The 27,355-nt window shown below is 35.2% G+C and overlaps 1 long non-coding RNA gene across 1 annotated transcript in view; it reads left to right on the plus strand.

Annotated features, from left to right (window-relative positions):
* Nucleotides 1-27,355, plus strand: part of LOC136794035 (uncharacterized) — a 596,196-nt gene that overhangs the window by 347,179 nt on the left and 221,662 nt on the right. The window lies entirely within an intron of this gene.

The raw sequence follows: 27,355 nt of genomic DNA on the forward strand, positions 1-27,355 counted from the left end.
TTGATCTCTGAGATAACTTTGTTTATTTTATTACCTCCCCTCCACAATGTCCAATTATTTGGATACTTTTATTTTAGTTGTGTCATAGTGGCAACAGAGCAAAACAATGGATCGTGAAATCACGAGAACAGCTGAAAGACCAGTACAAGCAGATTTAGGTCAAATTAGTGGTATTCAATAAGGTTAAACATAGATGTATTTTCTAGGAAAGCTATAGTTAAAAACAAAAGCAAAACGTGGATAGCTGAATTGTCAAAGAGATACTTTGCAGACCACCGACTCAGTATTACATTACCTCCCAGTTGTTTACTTAATGACAAACAGGGCTCCTTCAGATTTTGCTTATGAAGACAAAGGGGAAACCTTCTGTTTTAAGTAGGGTGTGGCTTATAGAAGCATCTTATGAAAATGACATTCTCCCTGTGGGCATATATATTAAGAAACAGTTCACCCAGCCTAAAATCAATTACTCCTATGGCAAAGAAATTCTGAGTTAAGCATAATTCTCAGAGGTAGTTAGCATTCCACTGAAGGTTACTGCTCCCATCCAAGAGAGGAGTTACCCAATTTAATCAACTCTCTGAGTGTTAAATCTCAGATAGTAAACAACTTAGATTATAAACAGTGCAATTATTAAGTATAATCGTTAAGACACTGTGTTTTAACTAGATAATTCACAGAATAATCAGTGGTTATCCAGAGAGTTCTGATTGTTTAATACTTAGTTGAACTTTTATTCAGAAGTAAACACAAAACAAGTTTGAGTATTAACCTATTACCGTGATTCTAGACCCTCCCCCCCTCATATGTTCTGCACATTGCAGTCAGTTTTCTTTCTCAAGGAAAAACTTAGGTCTCTCTCCTGCTTAAAATATTCATCTGTTCTTCTGTGTTCTCTTGATAGATTTCAAACATGTTTACATGGCTTAATGGACCCTTGATCTGACCCCTCTTTACTTCTCTAGCCCCATTTTTTATCTCTGTACTGCTCAATCTCCTTTCCCTTTCTTCTACTTTAATTCTATACTGTAGTCATTCTGGATTTCTTTAGTTCTTGAAACATGATATAATTTCCCCACCACTGGGAGTTAATATAGACTGTTGCCTCTGTTGGGGACTTTATTCTCTTCCTTTTTGCCTAAGTTGTTTCATCATTTATGTTTCAATAAAGATTCCAATTCCACTAGACATTTTCTCTTGACTCACTAAGACTGGGTTAGTATTCTTTCTGCATAGTCCCATAATGCTCTGTTTTATACCTATCATAGTTCTCTCCATGCTGAACTTGCTGGCTTATTTAATACTGTGTCTATTTTCCACACTGTTGTATTCCTAGAGGCTAGGTGCTGGGTAGGTAGTAGTTGCTCAAAAAATGGTTATTGAATTACTGCATAATTAAACTCTTAGTTGATGCAAAGGTGTTTCTCAATCTCTTAGTTAATACATAAATAATTCTCACACCCTAGAAATTTGATCCACTACCATCAGAAGCAATGGCTTACTTTGTAGTGGTTTTAATGGCAAATGGCAGATATAGGAAGATTTCCATTGCATGAGGTATGTGTTGGGGACTGTATTTAGTTTGAAAATTTCCCAGGTAACTGTGTTATGTTCCCCTGCTGCAATATGACTTCTGGGTTAGAATCAGTAATTTAAGCATAGAAATTATAGCTCTTCCTAAATCAGCTACGAGTTTTAATACAATTTGAAAGTCCTTAACACCAAGACATTAGGGAGGAAAAAAGAAGACCTTATAATTACAAAAAAAAAAAAGAAAAAAAAAAGGAGAAGAAGGAAATGGCTAACCAATTACTTGTGCCTCCATTTTCCCAACTTAGTTTTAATAGCATCATTGCTCACCTGGGAATTATTTTACTTACCATTAATGTGAGACCTGAGGGTACTACTGTTAATGGCTCCTTCAAGAACCTGTACTAGACCCCTTCTAAAAGTTCTGTTTAACGGGTATATGGAGGTGTTTATTAGCTCCCATTGTTCACCCAGATAGCATGAATTTTAAACTATAGGTGTAAATCTTACCAGTAAGCAGCTGTGGTCTCTTTTTCTAGCTACAGTCCATTAAAAGATTTGGCCAATGTATTTATATTAAAAAAGAAATGTTATAGGTATTAGTAAGTTGTTTAGAAATAAAAGAAACCAAATTGTGGTTTTTGGACTCATCAGCTTTTAGGGATAATATAGAAGAGAGCTTCAGATTTCTCTTACATCAGTCTTAATTCTGGACAGGATTTCCTAAAGTATTCAGGGAAGCACATGGGGAAAATGTTATTTTTGTTTTTGTTTTTTTTTTGCATTGGAATTTGAATCCTTTTATTTTTATTTTTTTAATTGTAGTATAGTTTATTTACAATATTGTGTTAATTTCTTCTGTACAGCAGAGTGACTCAGTTATACATATATGTGTGTGTGTGTATATATATATGCACACACACACATTCTTGTTTATTCTTTTCCATTATGGTTTAGCCCAGGACATTGAATATAGTTCCCTGTGCTATAAAGTAGCACCTTGTTGTCCATCCATTCTATATGTAATAGTTTGCATCTACTAACCACAAACTCCCAATCCTTCCCTCCCTCACCACCCCTCCCCCTTGGCAACTGCAAATCTGTTCTCAATGTCTGTGAGTCTGTTTCTGCTTCATAGATAGGTTAATATGTGTCATATTTTAGATTCCACATATAAGTGATATCATATGGTATTTGTCTTTCTCTTTCTGACTTGCTTCACTTAGTATGATAATCTCTAGTTGCATCCATGTTGCTGCAAATGGCATTATTTTGTTCTTTTTTATGGCTGAGTAGTATTGCATTGTATATATGTACACAGCTTCTTTATCTATTCATTTGTCAATGAACATTTAGGTTGTTTCCATGTCTTGGCCATTGTGAATAGTGCTGCTATGAACATAGGGGTGCATGTATATTTTTGAATTACAGTTTTGCCCAGATAATTGCTGGATCACATGGTAATTCTATAGTTTTCTGAGGAATCTCCATACTGTTTTCCATAATGGCTGCACCAACTTACATTCCCACCAGTAGCATAAGAGGGTTCCCTTTTCTCCACACCCTCTCCAGCATTTGTTATTTGTAGACTTTTTAATGATGGCCATTCTGACTTGTGTAAGGTGGTACCTCACTGTAGTTTTGATTTGCATTTCTCTAATAATTAGTGATGTTGAGCACCTTTTCATGTACCTATTGGTCATCTGTGTGTCTTCTTTGGAGAAATGTCTATTTAGGTCCTCTGCACATTTTTTGATTGGGTTTTTTTTTGTTGTTGTTGAGTTGTATGAGCTGTTTGTATACTTTGGAAATTAAACCCTTGTTGATCACATCATATGCAAATATTTTCTCCTGTTCCATAGGTTTTTTTTTTTTTTCATTTTGTTTATGGCTTCCTTTGCTATGCAAAAGCTTGTAAGTTTGATTAGGTCCCATTTGTTGATTATTGTTTTTATTTCTGTTGCCTTGGGAGACTGACCTAAGAAAACATTGGTACAATTTATATCAGAGAATGTGTTGCCTGTGTTCTCTTCTAGGAGTTTTATGATGTCTTATAATTAATTCTTTAAGGCATTTTGAATTTACTTTTGTACATGGTGTGAGGGTGTGTTCTAACTTCATTGATTTACATGCAGCTGTCCAACTTCTCCAGCACCATTTGCTGAAGAGACTGTCTTTTTCCCATTTTATATTGCCTCCTTTGTCGAAGATTAATTGACCATAGGTATGTTGGTTTACTTCTGGGCTCTCTCTTCTGTTCCATTGATCCATATATCTGTTTGTGTGCCAATACCACACTGCTTTGATTACTGTAGCTTTGTAATATTGTCTGAAGTCTGGAAGGGTTATGCCTCTTGCTTTGTTCTTTTTCCTCAGAATTGCTTTGGCAATTCTGGGTCTTTTATGGTTCCATATAAATGTTAGTATTATTTGTTCTAGTTCTGTGAAAAATGTCATGGGTAATTTGATAGGGGTCACATTAAATCTGTATATTCCTTTGGGAAGTATGGCCATTTTAACAATATTAAGTCTTCCAATCCAAGAGTATGGGTTACCTTTCCATTTCTTTGAATCATCTTTAATTGCCTTTATTAACACATTATTGACTGGAGACATATTAGTATGTCTTTTGTTACCCAAACGTTATTGACTGGAGATGTTGTCAATACTTTTATAGAGAGTGCTACAACTAACATCACTGTGTGAAGTTGTTAGAGCTTACAATTGATCAAGCGTTCATTATACAACTTATGATTGTCATTATCATTCGCATTCTGCTCATTAGGTTTTTGTTCCAACCTTGTGTATGTTATAAACGTAAAATTTTCGAAAATGACACATCGTGAAAGTTTGAGTGAAGAAGAATTTTTCAGTGAATTTTATGCAGATACTTTCTCTGATTGTCCGAGCAACACATATACTAGTGTCTCAGAAGATGATAGTTCTTCAGAACATAGTTCTGATTCAGACTATGTGACTGTTAGACCAATAAAAAGACAAAAACTTTAGTGATTGATTCTGATATGGAAAGTGAAAATGAAACTCACAGTGCTGGAGAATGCTCCTTTGCTTCTACAGAGGAGTGGATTGAAGACAACATTTCACAAAAATTAGAAGACTTTACAGGTGTGTCAGGTGTAACTATTGAATGTAATAACCAACAGGGTGTTAGTGAAATAACAGAATTAATTTTTGGCTGGCCAAAATAAAATCTCTGGCCACAGGCATTAGTTTCTGCAAAAATCCCCTGGGCAATAATGAGTTAATGTTTTATAGTTCTCAGCATATAAGTCTTTCACCTCTTTGATCAGGTTTATTCCTAAGTATTTTATTTTATTATTTTTTTTGGTGTGGTTTTAAAAGGTATTGTTTTGTTTACATTCCCTTTCTAATATTTCATTGTTAGTGTAACGAAATGCAACTGATTTCTCTGTGTTAATCTTGTATCCTGCTACCTTGCTGAATTCATTTATCAGTTCTAGTAGTTTTTGTGTGGAGTCTTTAGGGTTTTCTATATATAGTATCATGTCATGTGCAGATAATGACAATTTTACCTTTTCCCTTCCAATTTGGATACCTTTTACTTCTTTTTCTTGTCTGATTGCTGTGTCTAGGACTTCCAATACTATGTTGAAGAGAAGTGAGGATGAGCATCCTTGTTTATTGAGTATTATATTGGTTGTGGTCTTGTCATAAATAGCATTTATTAAGTTGAGATATGCTCCCTCTATACCTACATTGGTAAGAGTTTTTTTTTTTTAATCATTAATGGATGTTGAATTTTGTCAAATGCTTTTTCTGCATCTGTTGAGATGATCATGTGGTTTTTGTCTTTTCTTTTGTTGATGTGGTGTATCACATTGATTGATTTGTGTATCTTCTATGAAGATAATTTTATTATATCTATTTTAATATTAATTAAAACATTCTCTTTTCCCCAAAAGGCCTTACCTTTTATCTCTGTTGAAATTCTTCCATTTGTCTGAGATGTGTCTCAATATTATCTTCAATTTTTTTTTTTGTTTTTTGTTTTTTGTTTTTTGTGGTACGCGGGCCTCTCACTGCTGCGGCCTCTCCCGCTGCGGAGCACAGGCTCCAGATGCGCAGGCCAGCCCCCATGGCTCACCGGCCCAGCCGCTCCGTGGCATGCGGGATCCCCCCGGACCCGGGCATGAACCCGTGTCCCCTGCATTGGCAGGCGGACTCCCAACCACTGCACCACCAGGGAAGCCCTATCTTCAAATTTTGAAAGCATAATTTTTAATTAAAATTTTTTATTGCTCCAAGTATTTTGTATCTCTCTTATGGCAATTAAATCTTCATATATTATATTTGTGCTTTTCTGAAGATGTAATTTCCACTTACAGAATAAGTTTTTTGATGATGTAGACTAATGTCTTATTTATTAGTTTACACTGTATAATTCATAGCAAAACACCTTGAATAGAGCAAAGAGTTTTTGAATTACTGAGCTATTTTCAGAAAAAACTCAATTATAGTCTTACTTATATTGAAGAAAAAAGGAAGGAAATATAATGTTTATAAAGTAGATTAAAATTCTGAGGGGAAATTTCAAAGATATTTTGCAAGTTTTTATTTCACCTGCCAAATAGTGTTTATGTATATACTTAAAAATTTAACAAATTCACGTGTAAAGCATTGGAACTGGGGATTTTTTTAAACTACTGTTTTATTCTACATCATTGTTTTGTTTCATCTTATAGTAATTAATATATGTCAGTGATCTTATTAGATCACACCTGCAGGAGTCATAGGAAATTTAATTTTGAAGCTAGCCTGAGTAAGAGATTGGAACTGATATATGCCCAAAGAAGTTTTGTGATTTTCTGTAACTTGCAAATATCTGAAATCTTTTCAGATGATCCATTTGAGAATTTAAGACCAGAAAGTTTAGATAAGCATCTTAGGAATTATGACTGTGTTTTCTCAAATGTGGCAGGTGTGCAGCACTTTATTTTGGCTTTCATACAGAATCTTAATCCATGAGGGAAGTATGCCACTTTATCCGTCTCAGTCATTAGTTCTACTGACACCATTAAATTGCGAGATCCAAATGCAATCACGGATAGCACACACCTGTTTAATACTTAACAGCTCTTGTCATGGTGGTCATTTAAAAATAGTGTGGTTCTAAATGCATCCCGATTTCCTGGGCAAGGCATTGTCAGGTTGGCAGATTTCCCCACCAAGACACTTGTCCGACACTGCTTCTGTGTCCATCATGTCCTTTCATTCCTCCATTAGCAAGCAGTCATTCAGCTGTGAGTTCCCTGTTGCCTCAGCTGGACCCTTAAAGCTCTCCAAACTTATAATACTCAGATGCTCCAGGATTGACTCTTTTTATTTCTTTTTTCCCCAGGAATGGCCAGGTAGATATGTGTTACACTTGGGTTTACGAAGGAGTCAAAACAAAACAGCCTGCTCCACAGTTAAAAACAGAGAAGTCTCACAATGAGTTGTCCCAACTCTCTGAGCTGGGGATAAACAGGGCTGATTTATTGATATTTTGAAAGCTTTTTTTGCTCAGATCTCATTACAGTGCCTAAGATGCTGCCCCAATGTCCTCTGGTGTGAATAGCAGAGTAAACTACAGCCCCGGGAAAGGGTTGAGCACAGCTTTCCAGAGGCATCAGACCTTTTTCTTTATTATCAATGGCAACAACAATAACAGCAACCACCACCACAAAATGAAAAAGATATTTTCTGTTTTTTACTTATACTCACAATGTCTGTCTAGTCAGGTCACACATTTGCCTAGAGAATACCCCTAAAATCCTTTCAAACCAGTTTTTGATGTTACTCATGTCATTATGCCGTAATGTCAGAGATGTGATCATGGATATTTAAAAAATGTAGTTGTATTGTAATTTAAGACAATGTGTGCCTGCAGCATTCATCATTTAAGAAAATGGTGTTTTTCTCTTTCAGACCCCAATTTCCCCTCATTATTAGAGAGCTGAATTCTAAATCAAAGACTGTGGAGAAGAGATGTGCAAACTGAATAAAACATTTCCAGAAGAGCCTGAATAATGGTTCTGAATAAAGGGAACTGAAATGTTCTTGAATTGTAATTGGAAAAATTCAAGTGGGTGTACCTAGGAGCACATCTACTAAGAAGAGGTTAGTTATTATTATTCTTAGTGCTATTTAACATTTATGGGGCCCCAATAGTATTTTTAGTTCTGAATTGAACACAAGTGGTCTAAGTGATCTCCCATCCAAATTATCCATGTGGAGATTCACCTGTAATCATTCTCTGTGCAGAGAGAGACAGCACTGATAAACAACCCAGAACAGGTGGACTGTTAATGCAGAATAAAGTGATTAGACAAATATGGCCTTTGAAAATATCATTTGATACTTTCTTTTCTTACCTGATTTATCCATGGCTGGGCATTCAGAAATTAGTGAACACATTTGTTGGACTTATACAAAGCTGCTGAGAAGTTGAAGAAGGAAGTAAAGGTAGATTGAGGAGGACTGAAGATTGGGGTCAATCTCTGACCTCAAGGATTTTATGCTTCACAGATAAGTAATGGAATGTATTTTCTTCTTTGTCTCATGTCAATAATGTAGAAAAAATAGTGAATGCTACTTTTGAGAAACTGTCTCTGATACTTAATTCTGAAAAACCATAGTAGAAAAATTTCTGGAGTAATGAATATTATTGTCCAGAGGAAATTAAAAATAAGAAAGCATAATCCTATGATAATTAAATGTTAGAACTGAGAAAGGTAGATTTGTGAGTCATGATAGAATCTATAAGAATGAATTCATACTTCTAGTAACTTTCTGTGCCAGTTGCTTTCTATGTGAAAAGGAAAAACTGGTTCCACCACCTAAGAAGAAACTAAATATCCAACAATAATTATAATACAGGGGACAGTTTGAATTTTAAGCTAAGAAATAGAGACTTTATTCTCTAGGCTTACTGGGGAGCTGCTGAAAGTTTTTGAGCAGGTGAGTGACATGCCCGGAATTGCATTTTATGAAGATTAACCTGATGGCATTTTCAGGATTGATTAGCGTGAAGTCTATATTGTGACAGAACAGATTGTGATAATGCAAGTCTGAAATGTGGTGTTGGGAAAGAGAATAGAAAGGAAGAAATTGATTTGAAAGATCCATGACAGTGGAACTTCGGGACTTGATTATGAAATATGGGACCTGAAGTTATGGAGACATCAGAGATGACTCCAGAAACTTTGAGCCTGAGATGAGAAATCAAGAATGTCCTGTCACTGGTTTATTCTTACCTCCTGGATGCTGTGAATCATGTAATCAATTGCATTTCTAAAATCTTGGGTCCAAATCCCAAGTGGATTTGGGATCCACATCTACTTAGCAGACTGTGTCGTCCTGGCATCTATTTTTTGCACAGTGATCCATTGCCAAGCATAGGTTTTACTTTACTGAAAAGTACAGTGTGTGGCAAAACTAAAGTTGACTAGACCAAGAATGCAGAAAAAAATTGCATTTAATATATTTTAAAAAGTTAAACCTCAAGAAATAAAAATTATAGTAAAAATGCACTTCCACAATAAACAAGATCAATCTGAGTTAGAAATTTGCTTTAAATTTATTCATCCCATTGAAACCAAACCATTAGTAAAACACACACACATATACACACACACTAGAGGTAACTTTTCTCTGGAATCACTTTTAGTTGTTCAAGAAATATTGCTGAAGTGGTGTAATCTGCTGAGGCAGATTCTCCTAGAAGTTTTATATTATGCAAAGTGATTTCTTTTTAAAGTTTTCAAACCAACCCTTACTGACTTGAAATTTAATGTATCTTACACTTAAGTTCTTTTTTGCCTTTTTAGTAAGTCTCAGCCAAACGCTTGTATAACTGTTTGGCACGTTCACAAATTATGAAGATCCTGAAGGACATGTATTTATACTTTTCTATCTACATATTGAGAACATGTGGTTTAAACAGATGCCTTATACCTGCAGTATCCCCTAGACTCATTTATGTGGCCCCGAAAAGTGGGGAAGTAATCATTCCAGTAGACTATTTGCTCATGGGGATTGGAACTATTCTATGTAGAAATATATGCATGCAGTTTAAAAATTTTATGCAGATATATATATAACTGCACAATATACAATAATATATATTTTTCCATTCTATAGAAAAATAAAAACATGATTGCCAAAGCCACAGATGTTAAGACATTACTGTACAAACTGCATTCATTTATGATTTCAGATATTTTCCACCTTTATTTTCCTGTTTTGAATTTCTCATCTTTACTGAAAACTTTATTTTCTTTTATAATATGTGGTTTTGTAATTCTTATATATCATTTAGCTGACATTCTCAAACTGTAGAGGTGTCATAGAGGCACATAAAGCCAGAGGATAAATGTCGCCGTCTTCATGGAAAGCATGAAACTGTTGCTCCGATTTTTTTGGAGAGTTTCCAAAGGTTTAGCATTAAAATAAACATTTACCCTTCCCCCTCCCCATGTCGTCAAGTCCATTCTCTATGTCTGCATCTTTATTCCTGTCCTGCTCCTAGGTTCTTAAGAACCTTTTTTTTTTTCTTAGATTCCATATATATGTGTTACCATATGGTATTTGTTTTTGTCTTTCTGACTTATTTCACTCTGTATGGTAGTCTCTAGGTCCATCCACCTCACTACAAGTAACTCAATTTTGTTTCTTTTTATGGCTAATAATATTTCATTGTATATATGTGCCACATCTTCTTTATCCATTCATCTGTTGATGGACATGTAGGTGGCTTCCATGTCCTGGCTATTGTAAATAGAGCTGCAATGAACAGTGAGGTGCATGTATTTTTTCAAATTATAGTTTTCTCTGGATATATGCCCAGGAGTGGGATTGCAGAATCATATGGTGCCAGTACCAGTTTACATTCCCACCAACAGTGTAGGAGAGTTCCTTTTTCTCAACACCTTCTCCAGCATTTATTATTTGTAGACTTTTTGATGATGGCTATTCTGATCGATGTGAGGTGTTACCTCATTGTAGTTTTGATTTGCATTTCTCTAATAATTAGTGTTGAGTAAAATATTGTTAATCACCAATTTAATTTGTGTATTTCCATCTTTGTAGAAAACTGAAATACTTTATTAACTTGATAAAGTTATTTATATTGAGGTTTAGTCACATCAAAGTAATAAGTTTTGTGAGAATACAGAGTTCGATTACACAGATACCTCTATTTCATGGTATATGAGCAGAACAGTGGGTAATTCTGAAAAGACAAATGGAAGGTCTTAATCTCTTTAATCTTATGAGATTAAAAATTCCCATTTTAAGTGAATAAAAAATGCAAATGTTTCAAATAGATCATGGTGCAATCCACCATATTAGTTCATCGGCAAAGGTTGATAATTGAAATACTACTCAGTTTCCTCAATGGACCTGATTTATTATTTTGAGATTAGATACAAATTAGTTTGAAATAAAAATGCTGCCCTATTAAACTTTGCTCCTCAAACGTCTACAGATGCAGGTAGTATTTTCAATGGAAAGATAAATTTCAGAAATACTCTGAAGGTTGAGGGCAATTTTTTTTCCTTACTCCTGAGTTTTTTTGTGATATAAAATAGAAACATACATAGCCTTCTTACATACTTGATGACACTTAAGCCAATTATCTGTTTTCTTCTAAGCTCCAAACCAGACATGAAGTATAAATAACTTAGATAAAAGTTAAGACAATAAAACAAACCACAAACAAGGTAGACTTTTAAAACAAATTAGGAAATGTGACCCATTGTACTAAGGACAGTTCTCCTTATGCAAATCTGTGGGTAGAGATGGTTTTGTCAGTAATTTAGAAATAATGTCCACCTCATTTTAGTCTGAGTTATCTTGGCAAATTGGATCTTGTAGATTTAAATTTTTCCCCTCTATAACATGGAGAGTAATCCTAGAGATTTTCTGGGGACTCCTTCAACTTAACCTTAATTTTGTAAGTGTGGCAGAGGTGAGAACAAAGACATTTAAAGTCACCACTTAAACATTTCTCCTGTCAAAGATCACTGGGAAAAGATGTTTGATTCTTTAAGGTTAAAGTATTTTAAACATTTGAAGACTTTTGTATACATGGAAAGATTTGGAACAGTCCTTCATTCATAGGTGAGTGTGAGAGTATCTGAGGGGCTTCTGGGATTGGGACTCTGAGCATAGTTTCTCAAAATGCTGTGAATAAGCCACTGCTAGGTCATGAGCTAATTTTAGGTGATAGAAGAACAAATACTTTTTCACTTTAGTAGCTGAGGTTTTCTGTTTAAGTGTGGGGTAGGGAAATACAGCTAACAAAATATACCAGAGATTTCAGAAGATAATGAGTTAGTGTGAAATATTTGAAACAAAATAGGTAGTGTCTCAGCAAATACCTTTCTTTTTCATGATACATTGACATACATATCTTACAAGGATATGGCCAAAATTATGAAAATATTATACAAGTGAATGAACTTTGGGAAACACTGCCTTTAAAGGGAAAAATTAGGTGAATTATATATTTTTCATTCTGTTTGTCTTATTTCAGTGATGACTGAGCATTTTGTTGCTTTCACCAAAAATGAACAAGAGTGAGTGCATTAGATTAGTGTCTTCTGATTGACAAAACATAAGCAACTTTGTATATACTGCCTGCTAATATATTTCTTTTGATTTAAGTAACACAAGAATTGATTTTAAATTGTACATTGTGAAGAAAGTTAATCAGTTTTACATAGGGTTCTTATTCCAGGTTAGTAATTTTGAGTATCCAGAGAGCATGTGTTGGGTAAACCTGCTTACACATTTATTCTTCCATTTGTACATTTGTTGTACATCCAACAAATATTTATTAGGTTTCTATCATCTCTTTCAGTTAAGGATAAAATACTTATTATAATATGTATATTTTTAAATTGATTTCTTGATTTTTGTTAATATCAAGGAAAAGAGAGCCACCCACAATTGTTAGGTAAAATTATCTTGGATTTGGGCTTTTTTTGTCATAAAGGAATCTAAAGCAGTATTTTTCAAGTTGTGGGAACTGAACCTTCTAAAGAAAACTCTCCTGAGATACCTTCCAAAATGTAAGTTCTCTTGGGGTGGGGCCAGGTAGAGAGGCCCACATGGGCCTCTCACTGTTGTGGCCTCTCCCGTTGCGGAGCACAGGCTCCGGACGCGCAGGCTCAACGGCCATGGCTCATGGGCCCAGCCGCTCCGCGGCATGTGGGATCTTCCCGAACCAGGGCACGAACCCATGTCCCCTGCGTTGGCAGGCGGATTCTCAACTACTGCACCACCAGGGAAGTCCAGTCCACATTTTTAACAAGTTTTTAGGTGATTTCTGTTTGTACTTCAAAGATTGGGAGCCACTCAAGAAGAGTAGGGACTGAGTCAAGAGTTTGTGCAGAATTCCAGATGTGAATGGATGTAAAACACACTCCTTAAATTATGAATAAATATGGGCCTATAATTTGAGGAATAGTGGATTGCTTTTTTCTTCTTTCATCCTCAACTCCCCTCCTTTGCTTCTCCTTTCTCCCTTTTGCTTCAACCCCCTCCTAAAGCAAACACACGTAGGTTTCCAACTTTTAAACCTAAGACTACTTTGAAAAAGATGACTCCTCCACTGTTATATCTTTATATAATCTTGGAGATCACCCAAGTGCAATGTTCTGATTTCATATCATTTTCAAAAATGCTTAAGAAGTGAACAAAACACACTCACAGGCCCTAAATATGGAAGCTGAAAAATAAAGTGCCTTGTTTCACAGAATGCTACAGCTTGACTATCTGACTATGCTTTAAGATATTTTCATTGATTCATGTGATTCATTTTCTGTTGAGCTGATCAAAAATTGTCAGAGAAATTGTTAGTTTTAGGATAACTCTTCTGCTACCTCTATCTATACCCTGGTGAGAAAAAAAAAATAAGGTTGGGGGGAGTTAAACACATCTTGTTCTAATGCAGAGATGAATAGCACTGAAAGAGTCCCAGTGTGACACTTCTGGCATTGGTGAAACAAAGCTGAAAAGCAACATGGGACAAACAAGGAAAAATGTAGGGGGGGGAATGTTCCCATAAATTCAAAATTAAGTTCCTCCTTCAATTTCCTTGAAGCAAACTCCCTGTGGTGAACATCTGGCAGGCCATTAACTTTTGTTACTTTATTTTATTAAAAAATCTTAAAGTGAGAGAAATTTCTCCAGTTGGAGACTTGAGTTAACATTGAGACTGAAGTCTGGGCCATCATGTTGTCATTTGTTGAGTACCCATGAGCCTACAGAACATATTGCCCTCACAAACTTTACTAAGTTTTCCACCAAAGGTTGCAGTTCTTTGTTCTGAGAGTTATTATTTTTTTTTAAATATATAAATCAGCTGATCAGTGGCCTGTATCTGCTGAGGGAAAAGCGACTGCCAGATTCTTTATGCTTTATAGCTTCTTGCTTGCATGTTTTTTACTGTATTATTTTCTACAGGAGCTTGAATGTCAAAACTGTTTACATAGAGCTTTTTCAGTGATCCATCAAAAGGATGTGAACTGTTGATTACACCATTTTCTTTATTTGTACAGCTGCTATAACCTTCAATCTAAATCATTTTCTTACTGTGTCTTCCCTTTCTCTTTTCTTTTTTCTCCTTTGTGAGCTAACCATCACTTTCTAAAGTAAACGTCTCATATTCTACCATCAAAACTATTTGTGTACATTAACTTCGAAGCCATGAAGTTACTTATTAGTTATTACTTATTAGGTTATTTTTTATTAAAAATTCTGGGTAAATGTTAGAGAAAGGAGTGCAAATGGCTTATTTTTTGTTGAATTTAATGTAATTTATGAACTTGCATCTTTGTTTCTTTGATTGCATGTATACATCTATTACATTTCTATCTATCTATAATATATCTATCTTAATTATTTAACATAAGATTTTTTAACCTAAGCAACTTTAAGTTAAAATATTTACTCAGTTTTATGAATGATTCTAATAGATTTTTTCAAAGTAACACAGATATTCCTGTTTATTATAATTAGTTTGTTTCTGAACATTCATACAATAATTACAACAAACTGCTAACAAACTCTGAATGTTTTGCTGAGAAAAACTTTTGAATGTTCTTCTTTTAGTCTTACAAAGGCTTTTTTGATTGTAGGCTTATAATAAAACTTCTGAAACAGTTCCAATGGCTTTTTTCCAGTTTATAAACAGTTTTTGATAATAATATTTTTGAGATGTAAAAGATTAAATATAAGCAGCTGAATCTTGAGTTTTCTCTCTAGATTCTACTATAACTGCTTAGTAAGTTACATTTAAAAAATAGTTGTTATATATTTTTCTTTAATAGTTTCAGCTTAACTAAATATCTATATCTGCATCTATCAATGTATAAAATGCTGTGCTGTTTGAAAAGTGAATTTTATAGAATTCTTTTGCATTTGACAGTAACTCTGGAAGTTGAATTAGGGTGGATATGATTATGGAGTTGAGAAGTCAAGCAGGAAAGATATGACTTTGAATAAGGAAAACTGAGGTTCAGACTTCAAGGGATTTTTATAAAAGTTTGCATGAAGAGTAAGTACAAAGTTCTATGATTCTAAATGTGCACTTTTTCCAGTGTAGTGGGGTTTATTATATTTTTTGAGAATTTTTAATTTCATTCATCCATTTTTAAACACATATACAAAGTAGGGTGTAAAAATTCAGACAGACACTTTTATATGTAATATTGAATCCAGTAAGTCATTGAGAGAAATATAGAACACATAAAGAATTTCATATTTGTGTTTTTTTAATCACATGAGTAATACAGAAACACTTTATGAATTATTTCAAAACCCAGAAGTATATGGAATTAAGACTAGGATGCCTACTTTTTACATTCTAAGCAGCAGATTCTATTTCCTTCTGCTGATGTAACAATGCAATTTCCTTATCTATTTACTACTACTTGATTTTTTTCTATTCTGAAAATGTGTCTTGGAGTTCTTTTCATATGATTCATCTTGTTCTTTTTAATTACTTTAGAGTTTTGCATAATAGCAATATGATACAATTTATTTACAGTTCCCTCATTGTTGGGCAATTTGTCCAAATTTTTGCTGTTAAATTGTGCTCACTTGCTTTTTTTTTTGTATGCCTCCATACACAAGTGAGTATTTCTTACAGATATTTCTAGAAACAGAATTAATGGTTCTCTGTCATGCTCACTTTGAGTTTGATACATCCTGCCACAGTGCCTCCCCTGTCAACAACATGTAAGTGATCATTTGTCTCCACCAGTGCCAAGTCAGATATAGTCAATTATAATTATTTTCTATAAATTATCACATTATTATTTTAATTTCCATTTCTTTGACTAATAATAGTGCTGATCAGCTTTTCAAATATTTATTTCTTCCCCGGGAATTGCCTATCCCTGTGCTTTGACCATTTTTCTATAAAGTTTCTTTCTTATTGATATGTACAAGTACTTTGTATAAGCTAGTTGAAATCTAAACATAAAGAAGACAGAAGAGTGAGGTAACTTCCCAGTCCCATGTTCTGCCATCTGCAAGATAGGGACAGTAAGGGACACTTCTCATAGTAAAGGCTGAATAGTTGGTAGTTGTTTTTATTAACTTTCTATTACTATGTATCTGAATCTACAGTGTTCTTTCTAAAGAAGTCTATTAAGACTCTTTATGGAGCACAAGAGTACAAACTAGGGTAGACAAGTTCCCAAGATGTTAATTATATGTATTTTTGTTACCTAACTTGCAGATCCCTAAGGGAATCTTTAAGAGGGTCTGTGGGTACTTGTCAGATATTAAGTAGAAACTCATTTTCTGATTCATTTAATCAATACTGACAAAGAGAGTTTGCTCAGCTCCCCTCTCCAAGTATCTATCTCATTCAATTGAATTTACTTCTTGTATTAATAATTTAATCAGATACTTGCTGATCTCTAATGAATTTATTATTTGTAGATATAACTAATATACTTATGAGATTTATGGAAATTCATTTCAAATTTAATTTCATGAAATTCCAACATTAAGTCTATTTTCTTTGACTCTCTTTGAATTTTCAGTTCCATTGTTTAGGTATATAAGTCTATTTGCAAATTTCTTCAAACAGAGAAAGATTATTTAGAGAAATGAAGAAAGATGAAGCCAAATCTGATCAGAAGACATACCTTGTTTTTGAAGAACAGGAATCTAACTCTAGTCCAGGCAGACAGATTTTGACAGGTGATTTTTCTTTTATGAAAGACTATGTAAAGACTTTTTTTCCCTTACAACTTTCTTATTATTGTAATGCCCTAAAATTCTTAATAACCTCCAAAGACTCTTGCATACTTTTATCACCTTGCTCTTTTAATCATCCTTGAAGTTGCTTATCTTATTGCTTTTTTATTCTAAAACTTGCTTTTTACACCTTGATCTGCTTATTGGGGTTTTACCTCTAAGGTTCTTAGAGCTGCCTTTTCTTGCCAGCTGACTCTGTGTTCTCTCAACATGCTTCTTTACAGTTACCCTCTGCCTTTTCATCTTTCAATTTATATCATCTCTCTCATTCCTCTTTTCTTCAGCTGCATTGAGCTCGTTTTATTTTGTGTGCGTAGACGAAAAATGCCCTCATGACATGTCACTGCTGATCTTCTTTTCCATTTCTAGTGTGTATTTTATTAATTTTTTTTCTCATTTATTAACCTACATACTGACACAGTGCCAGGCTTATTTCAAGATTTTTAACTCAGTCAACACTAACTGACATGTGTTAAACTAGGAGAAAAAAAGAAATCAAACAGAATAAGAATTACCGGAAATCAACTGCACTTTCTAGATGAAGAACTTTGGTAATTGAATTGTTACATAGCCACTAGGTGTAGGGAAAGAAATACAAAATGCCCAAGATAGAACTGAGGAGAACTATTGAGTCTGTTAAATTAGATTTGAATAATTTGCTCCTGTGATAGAACCTATTCCTATAGGGAAGCATCATATGACTGAACCTGAGAATAAAATTACCATCAGACCTAAAGCTCATTTGACAATGCACAGTATTGCCAGATACGTATCACAGTAAGTAACATAACCAAGTGCCTGATCATGACTGACCATCAGCATCGGGAAACAAACATATTCTATATGTGTTAGGCTTAGAGTAGCTTTTTTCTTTTTCTATATATGTGAATAAGAATGAACAAATTGAAATATTTAAAGTTTTTCTGTTTCTGACATTTTACTGAATATGTTGAGTCTTGCTTTTAAAATCTATTGAAAATATATTTTCAGTGTTTCCATTACAGGCTAACTCTGCACATTTTGGTGTAAACAGTTGTTTAGATAATCCTGCACATGTGAGGGTGTGCCAGGAGGTGAAGAAAAGAAAGAGAGTGTCAAATAGGATAATTTTGCTACAGAAAGAACTGTTGGTTTATAGTGATGAAAAATGACATTAAATATTAAATACAATGAGAAATACTTGTTTAAGCTGTATCACAACAGTGAATTGCAATTATCTTTTCCAAAGGCAGAAGTCATCCCGGCATAATTCTAGTGTTCCTGAAAAATTATTTATACCTTAAAAGCTCTCAAAATAATCTTCTCTTCTTTTTGACATTTGCAGAAAAGCACTCATTTAAGTGCTTTAAAACAGTCTTTGAGGGCCAGGTTGCTTGTTTTAGCTATAAGGATGAGTTTACTGGTCTTCCATAAGAACAACAGCTTTGGGTTAAATTTTAATGTCTTAACTTCCTAAAAAGAAAAAAGAGAAAGTTTGAGTCTTCATTTTTCTATAAAAAGTATGGTAACCTAAAAAATGAACAAAACACAGAGTCGGGGTGAAATTCAAATATATTCCTACATAACATGTATAGATTTTTATGAAGCTTAGATCACAGTATTAATCTTTTTTATTAATCTGATGAAGATATATATCTCATAAAAATGTTGCCATTTCCATATATCTCAGTGTAATTTGACTACTGTCACTGCAAAAAGCAGTTAGTTGCCTGGTGAATTTTGCTAGTTAGGTCTTGTGAAAGAGGAGAATTTATGCTAAGCCCATCCCAATTTCCCTTCATTTACTGAGGATTAGCAATTGACTGGCAGATAAATGATACCCATGGGAAGTTAAGTGCACTTTGCACTTAAAAAGCTGCTGTTTTTTACAGGGTTAGGCTTGCATCAAAAGCCTGATATGTCTGCTTCCAGTGTTTTGCACTTTATCTGTATAACCAAGAAAGACTCAAGCCTGCAATAGCAAGTAATGAGTCAAGTCTTTAATTCAGGTGCAGTGCTGGAGGTGTAGGTGAAAACCTCTGCTTGCTTAGGGCCCTGGGCTCCAATTCTACTGTCACTGTGCTTTCCCAAATGTTAAAGGTTACAATTGGAATGACATTCTGTGTGACTGTTGCACAGGGTAACAGTGTCAATACAAAAGGTACACCATAGCTGGTCCCACATATTTTATCATGAAGTTGAAAGAGCAGCAGTAGCCAAAAATAATGACACATAACTTTTGTTATGTGCTGAATACTGAGAAAAATAGGACGTTTTCTTATATTGATACATTCTGTCACAGAGGTAGAGATTCAGAACACTTTTGAAGTCCTTTTCGTTGTTGACATGAAGCAAAAAGGTGGTGTTTTAATATATAACTTTTTTTTCCATTTTCTCCAAACTGGTAAATGTTTCATAACCCTTTTCAGCTAACAATAACACTACCTTTTAGATGATTGAGGGTGTCTTCCTTTTAGGAGCTCAGATTATAATATAAAATTTATGTAAGACCTTACAATTTATAAAAACTTTCTCATTCACCATCCACTTAGTAGAGTCTTTATTGTTTGTATTTAAGGACTAAAAGTAAGGCAGATTATCTAATGTACTCTAGTATTCCCCAACAGTATTTCATACTGTTTTCTGTAAACCAGATTATTGATTCCCATGAAAATATCCAAAGCTAGAAACCATAAAGAAAATAAAAAGACTAATCAATTCAAATAGGTAATACATTTTTTTGAATGGGGGAACATAAAACTCACATGGAATGATGAGGAGAATAGTGATGTGATGGCACATTTTTGAATTTTTCTCTCTCTATATATTTTTAATTTCTTTATCTTAATAGAGTTTTTTTATTCAGACAGCTAAGCCCTCAGTGATTTTGCTTTGGGAAAGGTATGAGACCACAGAAAGCAGAGAAAACAAAGCACATGAATTCTTGAGTTTGGATATTAAGATTGCCAATTCAAATTAAGAGCCAAGAATTATGGTTCCTGTTTACATCCTATACTCCAACAGAGAAACAGAATTGGAGGAGGAATAATTGTTTCATAAAAAAATAAATAAATAGGGCTTCCCTGGTGGCGCAGTGGTTGAGAATCCGCCTGCCGATGCAGGGGACACGGGTTCGTGCCCCGGTCCGGGAAGATCCCACATGCCGTGGAGCGGCTGGGCCCGTGAGCCATGGCCACTGAGCCTGCGCGTCTGGAGCCTGTGCTCCACAACGGGAGAGGCCACAACAGTGAGAGGCCCGCGTACCACACACACACACACACAAAAAATAATAATAAAATAAATAAATAAATAGGTGGATACGTAGATAGGGTGGATCCCTGACGAAAGGGCATTCAAAATCACTGCTTGCCAGTAATGGGCCTGGGTAAAGCACTGATGTTTGGGGGCAATTTGAGGGCAAAGATGGTCTGCCCTTCCCTTTCTGTACAAAGTTTAGATAGCATCAGGATCCAGAGGGGAAGTGGCTGTGAAGTTTCTGTAGTCAGAAACAGATTGAGTCAAGAAGTGTCAGGCTCTCCAGTGATGTTTCCAAGTAACAGAATGAACTCACATGCCTCTGGCCAAGTTGCATTAGTAAATGAGTGAAGAGGAGTTTCTAAAGAGGCTCAGTAGTTGGGAAAAGGGATGGTTTAACAGCCTACAGGTATGGACATTTGCAGTCCCGATGGAGCTAAGTATGGATTCAGTGCCTGCTTAGATGGTTCTATCCCAGCCCTGGCAGAATATAAGCCCCTTAAACCTAATAGAACCCTGGATATAATAGGAAGAGGCCTAAATTGATTCAAAATATGCCTCTATTCCTGAGTGGAGTGGGGATTAATAAGTAGATGTTTTTTGATAATATAGATTTAGCAGATTGTTTTTACCTGTTACAGGATCGAGGTTTCCATTCCCTGGGACTAAAGCAGATTTGTTAACAACATGGTGAGGCAAAGTCTGCTCTGTACTTTTTAGGAGACCCTGAGGGAACTGTGCCAGAAACCCCAAGTAGGATGAGTTATACAAGTACTCCTAGGACCTATTTTTTCCTCACTTCTAGCGTAACGCTCAGGAAACTGCAAGCATGACATCAGGAAACAGGCCCTGGGTGGAGAGGTCTTAAAAAAACTTAGCAGGTTTTCTGGGTACCTGGAGTCTCACTGGAGGGACAGAAGATGCATACATAAGTGACAGGGGAATAGACAGAACCTTAGCTTCACAGGGTTGAATGGAAAACTTTCTTTAATGGGAATTCTTTTCTAGAGAAAGAATGGACCTGTGAACTCAAGAAGGATAACTGCTATAGTAGAAAAAGCTGGACTTGACTTAATATTTTGGTAGAGAATGGTTTGGTGTGATTTGTGTGAGCTGAAATTGAAGGCCAGATGTGAACAGAGGTACTTCAGTGGATGCTCAGGGGACAGCTAATGACCCAGGCAAAGTGCACCTTCACTCCATCACTCAGTTCTTCTAATTTGTGAACACATACCAGGGGTGTTGAGTGGGGAAATGGAGAGATGATGATGATTGGCTAGGAATAAGTTCTACCACAAGGAGGTATGTGAGTTCAAAAGAGAAAAGTTGAGTTATTCTATGGAAAAGTAGATCATTTTTATTGTTATAGAAAAGTTAATAATTTCTTGATCAACTGAGTTTATTGAATGTGATTTTAGAAAAGTCTAGTACCTGAAAATCTATGTAAACCTTAACATTTTTGTCTGTTTTTAAAAATTGAGCTATAGCTGGTATACAATATTATGTTAGTTTCAGGTGTACAGCCAGGTGATTCAGTATTTTTGCAGATTATACTCCATTATAGGTTATTATAAGATAATGAGTGTGATTCCCTGTCCTATATAGTATATCCTTGTTGTTGATCTATTTTATATATAGTAGTTTGTATCTGCTAATTCCATACCCCCAGTTTGTCTCTCCCCACTCTCCTCTCCCCTTTGGTAACCACAAGTTTGTTTTCCATATCTGTAATTCTGTTTCTGTTTTGCATATACATTTGTTTGTATTGTTTTTTGGCTTCCGTATGTAAGTGATATGATACAGCATTTGTCTTTCTCTGACTTATTTCACTAAGCACAGTATTCTCTAGGTCCATCCACGCTGCTGCAAATGGCAATATTTCATTTTTTTATTACTGAGTTATATTCCACTGTATATAAACCAGTTGTCTGTTGATGGACACCTGGCTTGCTTTCATGTCTTGGCTATTGTAAATAATGCTGCTATGAACACTGGGGTGCATGTATCTTTTTGAATTAGTGTGTTCATTTTTTCTGGATGTGTGATATACCCAGGAGTGGAATTGCTAGATCATTTGGTAGTTCTATTTTTAGGTTTTTTTAAGGAACCTCCATACTCTTTTCCGTAGTGGCTGTACCAATTTACATTCCCACCAACAGTGTAAGAGGGTTCCCTTTTCTCCACACCCTCTCCAGCATTTGTTATTTGTAGACTTTTTGATGATAGCCATTCTAACAGGTATGGAGTGATATCTCATTTCTCTAATAATTAGCTATGTTGAGCATTTATTTATTCATGTGCTTGTTGGCCATCTGTATGTCTTCTTTGGAGAACTGTCTATTTAGGTCTTATGCCCATTTTTTGACTGGGTTGTCTGGTTTTTTTATTTTGAGCTGTATGAGCTGTTTGTATGTTTTGGATATTAACCCCTTGTTGGTCACATCATTTGCAAATGACCTTAATGTTTTTTAGACTTTTCTGATTAATGGCTATTTCTAATTAGAATCATTTAGGAAATCATTACAATAATGAAACAATTTTGTTCTAAATTTAGGAGATAAACATCAGAAGTTAATTCTGGACGTTATATAGCCATTAACTGGCTTTTAAAATAAATCATCATCATCTTGCTTGGATACTTATTACTATGAAAAAAATGTTGAGTCGTAAACATAAATCATTTTTTCACAGGGAATTGCTATTTCACCATTTTTGCTTAAAACCTTTCTCAGGTACGGAAATTTTATTTAGTCCTGGTAAATGTTATAATACAATCTACACAAAATTAAATTAAGGGTTTGATTTATTTGGTATTAATTTAAAAGGTTAGAATTTAAGTGAAACTGAAATAAACAACAACAATAACAACAACATAACCTGGCATATACACTGGCCTGAAAGGAGTTACCAGTTACTTGTAATTAAATATTTAATGCCTACTTAGATGTGATTACTGTGATATAACTAAGAAGGCATAATATAAAATAATGTTTAAATTTGTTGACAAGTTATTTAAAGTAGTATCTTATTAGTCTTAGTATTTTAATAGGTTTGACTATCAATTGGATACTAACTAAGCTTTATATTTCTGAATTTTATCTCATGGTTTATTATTTAGATTTTAATCTCGTGTTCTGAGTGTAGTCTTTTAACTGTTTAAAAGGGTTATTTTGTACTTTTGCTGAAGTTTTGCTTTTGTTGAACTGTGTTTTAAAAATGTGTATTCAAATAAATCTCCTTTTAAATTGTCCCATATAATGATTTTTCTATAAATTATACCATTTTAAAATGGCTGCCTATTACTTCCATTTCTAATTTCTTTTCATTCAGCTTAGCTGACGATAGCATAATTTTGAGTTTCACAAGCATACCAGTTGGTTTATTTCAGTTGGAAGCTAAATTTACAGTAACTTATGGAAACTCAAGGGAATTGACATCATTCAATTACTTGACTTTCCCAACAGCCTCATCTTCTTCATGAAGGAAGATTTATATATAAAAAGAGCTAAAATACCTGCAAGTGGATATGGAAAGAATATGGATAACAGGTAAACACATGCAGAGGCCTGGGTGATCTTTAAAAAATGCCAATTTTTCTCTTAAACATATTGTCTTCTTGTGGCAATTGGAATAAAGGGGGGGAAATACTCACCTGTACCTTCAAGGCCTGGCATGCTCTGGTCCCTGCCTACATCTCACACTTCACTTGGTGTCTCTTTGTCTCCTTCTGCAACTTTGTTGCCCGTCTGTGGTTCCTTCAGTGTCTCCAGCCCTTTACTACCTTAGGCTCTTCTTGTGTTACTGCTTCCCCTGCCTGAAAGCTCTCCTCCCCAATCTCTTCCATCTGGCTAACTCTTACTCATCTTTAAACTCTCAACTTGAATTTGGATTCCTTTTATTTCTTTTTCTTCTCTGATTGCCATGTCTAGAAATTCCAAAACTATATTGAATAAAAGTGGTGAGAATGGACATCCTTATCTTGTTCCTGATCTTCGAGGAAATGCTTTTAGTTTTTCACTGTTGAGAATGATGTTAGCTGTGGGTTTGTCGAATATGGCCTTTGTTATGTTGAGGTAGGTTCCCTCCATGCCCACTTGCTGGAAAGTTTTTATCATAAATTGGTGTTGAATTTTGTCAAAAGCTTTTTCTGCATCTACTGAGATAATCTTATGGTTTTTATTCTTTAGTTTGTTAATGTGATGTATCACATTGATTGATTCGTGGGTATTGAAGAATCCTTGCATACCTGGGATAAATCTCACTTGATCATGGTGTATGATCCTTTTAATGTATTGTTGGATTTGGTTTTCTAGTATTTTGTTGAGGATTTTTGCATCTATGTTCATCAGTGATATTGGCTTATAATTTCTTTTTTTGTGATATCTTTGTCTGGTTTTGGTATCAGGGTGATGGTGACCTCATAGAATGATTTTGGGAGTGTTCCTTCCTCTGCAATTTTTTGGAAGAGTTTGAGAAGGATGAGTGTTAGCTCTTCTCTACATGTTTGATAGAATTCTCCTGTGAAGCCATCTGGTCCTGGACTTTGTTTGTTGGGAGATTTACTTTTTAATATATATAAATTTATTTATTTTTGGCTGCATTGGGTCTTCATTGCTGCATGCGAACTTTCTCTAGTTGCGGCGAGTGGGGGCTACTCTTTTTTTTTTTTTTTTTTTTCGTGGTACACGGGCCTCTCACTGTTGTGGCCTCTCCCGTTGCGGAGCACAGGCTCCGGACGCACAGGCTCAGTGCCCATGGCTCACGGGCCCAGCCCCTCTGCAGCATGTGGGATCTTCCCGGACCGGGACATGAACCCATGTCCCTGCATTGGCAGGCGGACTCTCAACCACTGTGCCACCAGGGAAGCCCGAGGGGCTACTCTTCATTGCGGTGCACAGTCTTCAAACTGTGGTGGCTTCTCTTGTTGTGGAGTACTGGCTCTAGCCATGTGGGCTTCAGTAGTTGCAGCATGCAGGCTCAGTAGTTGTGGCTTGTGCGCCCTAGAGCACAGGCTTAGTAGTTGTGGCGCATGGGCTTAGGTGCTTCATGGCAGGTGGGAACTTCCCGGACCAGGGATCAAACCCATGTCCCCTGCATTGGCAGGTGGATTCTCAACCACTGCACCACCCAGGAAGCCCTTGTTGGAAGATTTTTAATCACATTTTCAATTTCATTACTTGTGATTGGTCTGTTCATATTTTCTATTTCTTCCTGGTTCAGTCTTCGAAAGTTGTTCCTTTCTAAGAATTTGTCCACTTCTTCCAGGTTGTCCATTTTATTGGCATATAGTTGCTTATAGAAGTCTCTTATGATCCTTTGTATTTCTGTGGTGTCTATTGTAATTTCTCCTTTTTCATTGCTAATTTTATTGATTTGAGCCCTCTCCCTTTTTTTTCCTGATGAATCTAGCTAAAGTTTATCAATTTTGTTTATCTTTTCAAAGAACAGGTTTTAGTTTCACTAATCTTTTCCATTGTTTTCTTTGTCTATTTCATTTATTTTGGTTCTGATCTTTATGATTTCTTTCCTTCTACTAACTTTGGTTTTGTTTGTTCTTCTTTCTCTAGTGGCTTTAGGTGAAAGGTTAGGTTGTTTACTTGAGATATTTCTTGTTTCCTGAGGTAAGATTGTACTGCTATAAACATCCCTCTTAGAACGGCTTTTGTTGCGTTGCTTAGGTTTTGGATTGTCATGTTTTCATTGGCATTTGTCTCTAGTTATTTTCTGGTTTCCTCTTTGATTTCTTCAGTGATCTCTTGGTTATTTAGTAGCATATTGTTTAGCCTCCACGTGTTTGTGTTTTTCGGTTTGTTTTTTTTTCCTGTAATTGATTTCTAGTTTTATAGCATTGTGGTCAGAAAAGATGCTTGGTATGATTTCAGTTTTCTTAAATTTACCAAGGCTTGATTTGTGGCCCAAGATGTGATCTATCCTGGAGAATGCTCCATGTGCACTTGAGAAGAAAGTGTATTCTGCTTTTGGATGGAATGCCTATAAATATCATTTAAATCCATCTGGTGTAATGTGTCATTTAAGGCTTGTGTTTCCTTATTGATTTTCTGGTTGATCTGTCCATTGGTGTAAGTGGGATGCTAAAGTCCCCCACTATTATTGTGTTGCTGTAAATTTCCCCTTTTATGGCTGTTAGCATTTACCTTATATATTGAGGTGCTCCTCTGCTGGGTGCATATATATTTACAATTGTTATATCTTTTTCTTGGATTGATCCCTTGATCATTATGTAGTGTCCTTCCCTGTCTCTTGTAACAGTCTTTATTTTAAAGTCTGTTTTGTCTGATATGAGTATTGCTACTCCAGCTTTCTTTTGATTTCCATTTGCATGGAATTTCTTTTTGTATCCCCTCACTTTCAGTCTGTTACGTGTCCCTAGGTCTGAAGTGGGTCTCTTGTAGACGGCATATATATGGGTCTTGTTTTTGTATCCATTCAGCCAGTCTATGTCTTTTGGTTGGAGCATTTAATCCACTTACATTTAAGGTAATTATTGATATGTGTGTCCCTATTGCCATTTTCTGAATTGTTTTGGATTTGTTTTTGTCGATCTTCTTTCTCCCCTTATTTTTTTCTCTTTTCTTGTAGTTTGATGACTATCTTTAGTGTTGTGTTTGGATTGTGTTTCTTTTTTGTATGTGTATCTATTGTAGATTTTTGGTTTGCAGCTCCCATGTGGTTTTGATATTGCACTCTATATATGTACAAGGTTGTTGTAAGTTGCTGGTCTCTTAATTTCAAATGGAGTTCCCATTTCCTGCATTTGTACTCTCCTCTTCTTGTGGTTGCTGGTTTTGATATCATATTTGTGTGTGGATGATTTCCTACCTTTACTTTATGCTTGCCTGTACTGGTGAGCTTTTCCATTTGTGATTTTCTTGTTTCTAGTTGTGGCCTCTTTTTTTAATTCTCCCACCTAGATTAGTTCCTTTAGCATTTGTTGTAAGGCTGATTTGGTGGTGCTGAATGCTCTTAACTTTTGCTTGTCTGTAAAGCTTTTGATTTCTCCATTGTGGAATCTGAATGAGAGCCTTGCTGTGTAGAGTATTCTTGGTTGTAGGTTCTTCCCTTTCATCATGTTACATATATCGTGCCACTCTCTTCTGGCCTGCAAAGTTTCTTCTGAAAAATCAGCTGATAATTTTATAGGGATTCCCTTATATGTTATTTGTTGCTTTTCCCTTGTTGCTCTTAATATATTTTCTTTGCATTTAACTTTTATCAGTTTGTTGAATGTGTGTCTCAGCATGTTCCTTCTTGGCTTTATCCTGTATGGAAC

The sequence above is a fragment of the Kogia breviceps genome, chromosome 4 (genome assembly GCF_026419965.1).
Source record: "Kogia breviceps isolate mKogBre1 chromosome 4, mKogBre1 haplotype 1, whole genome shotgun sequence".
NCBI classification, from domain to species: Eukaryota; Metazoa; Chordata; class Mammalia; order Artiodactyla; family Physeteridae; genus Kogia; species Kogia breviceps.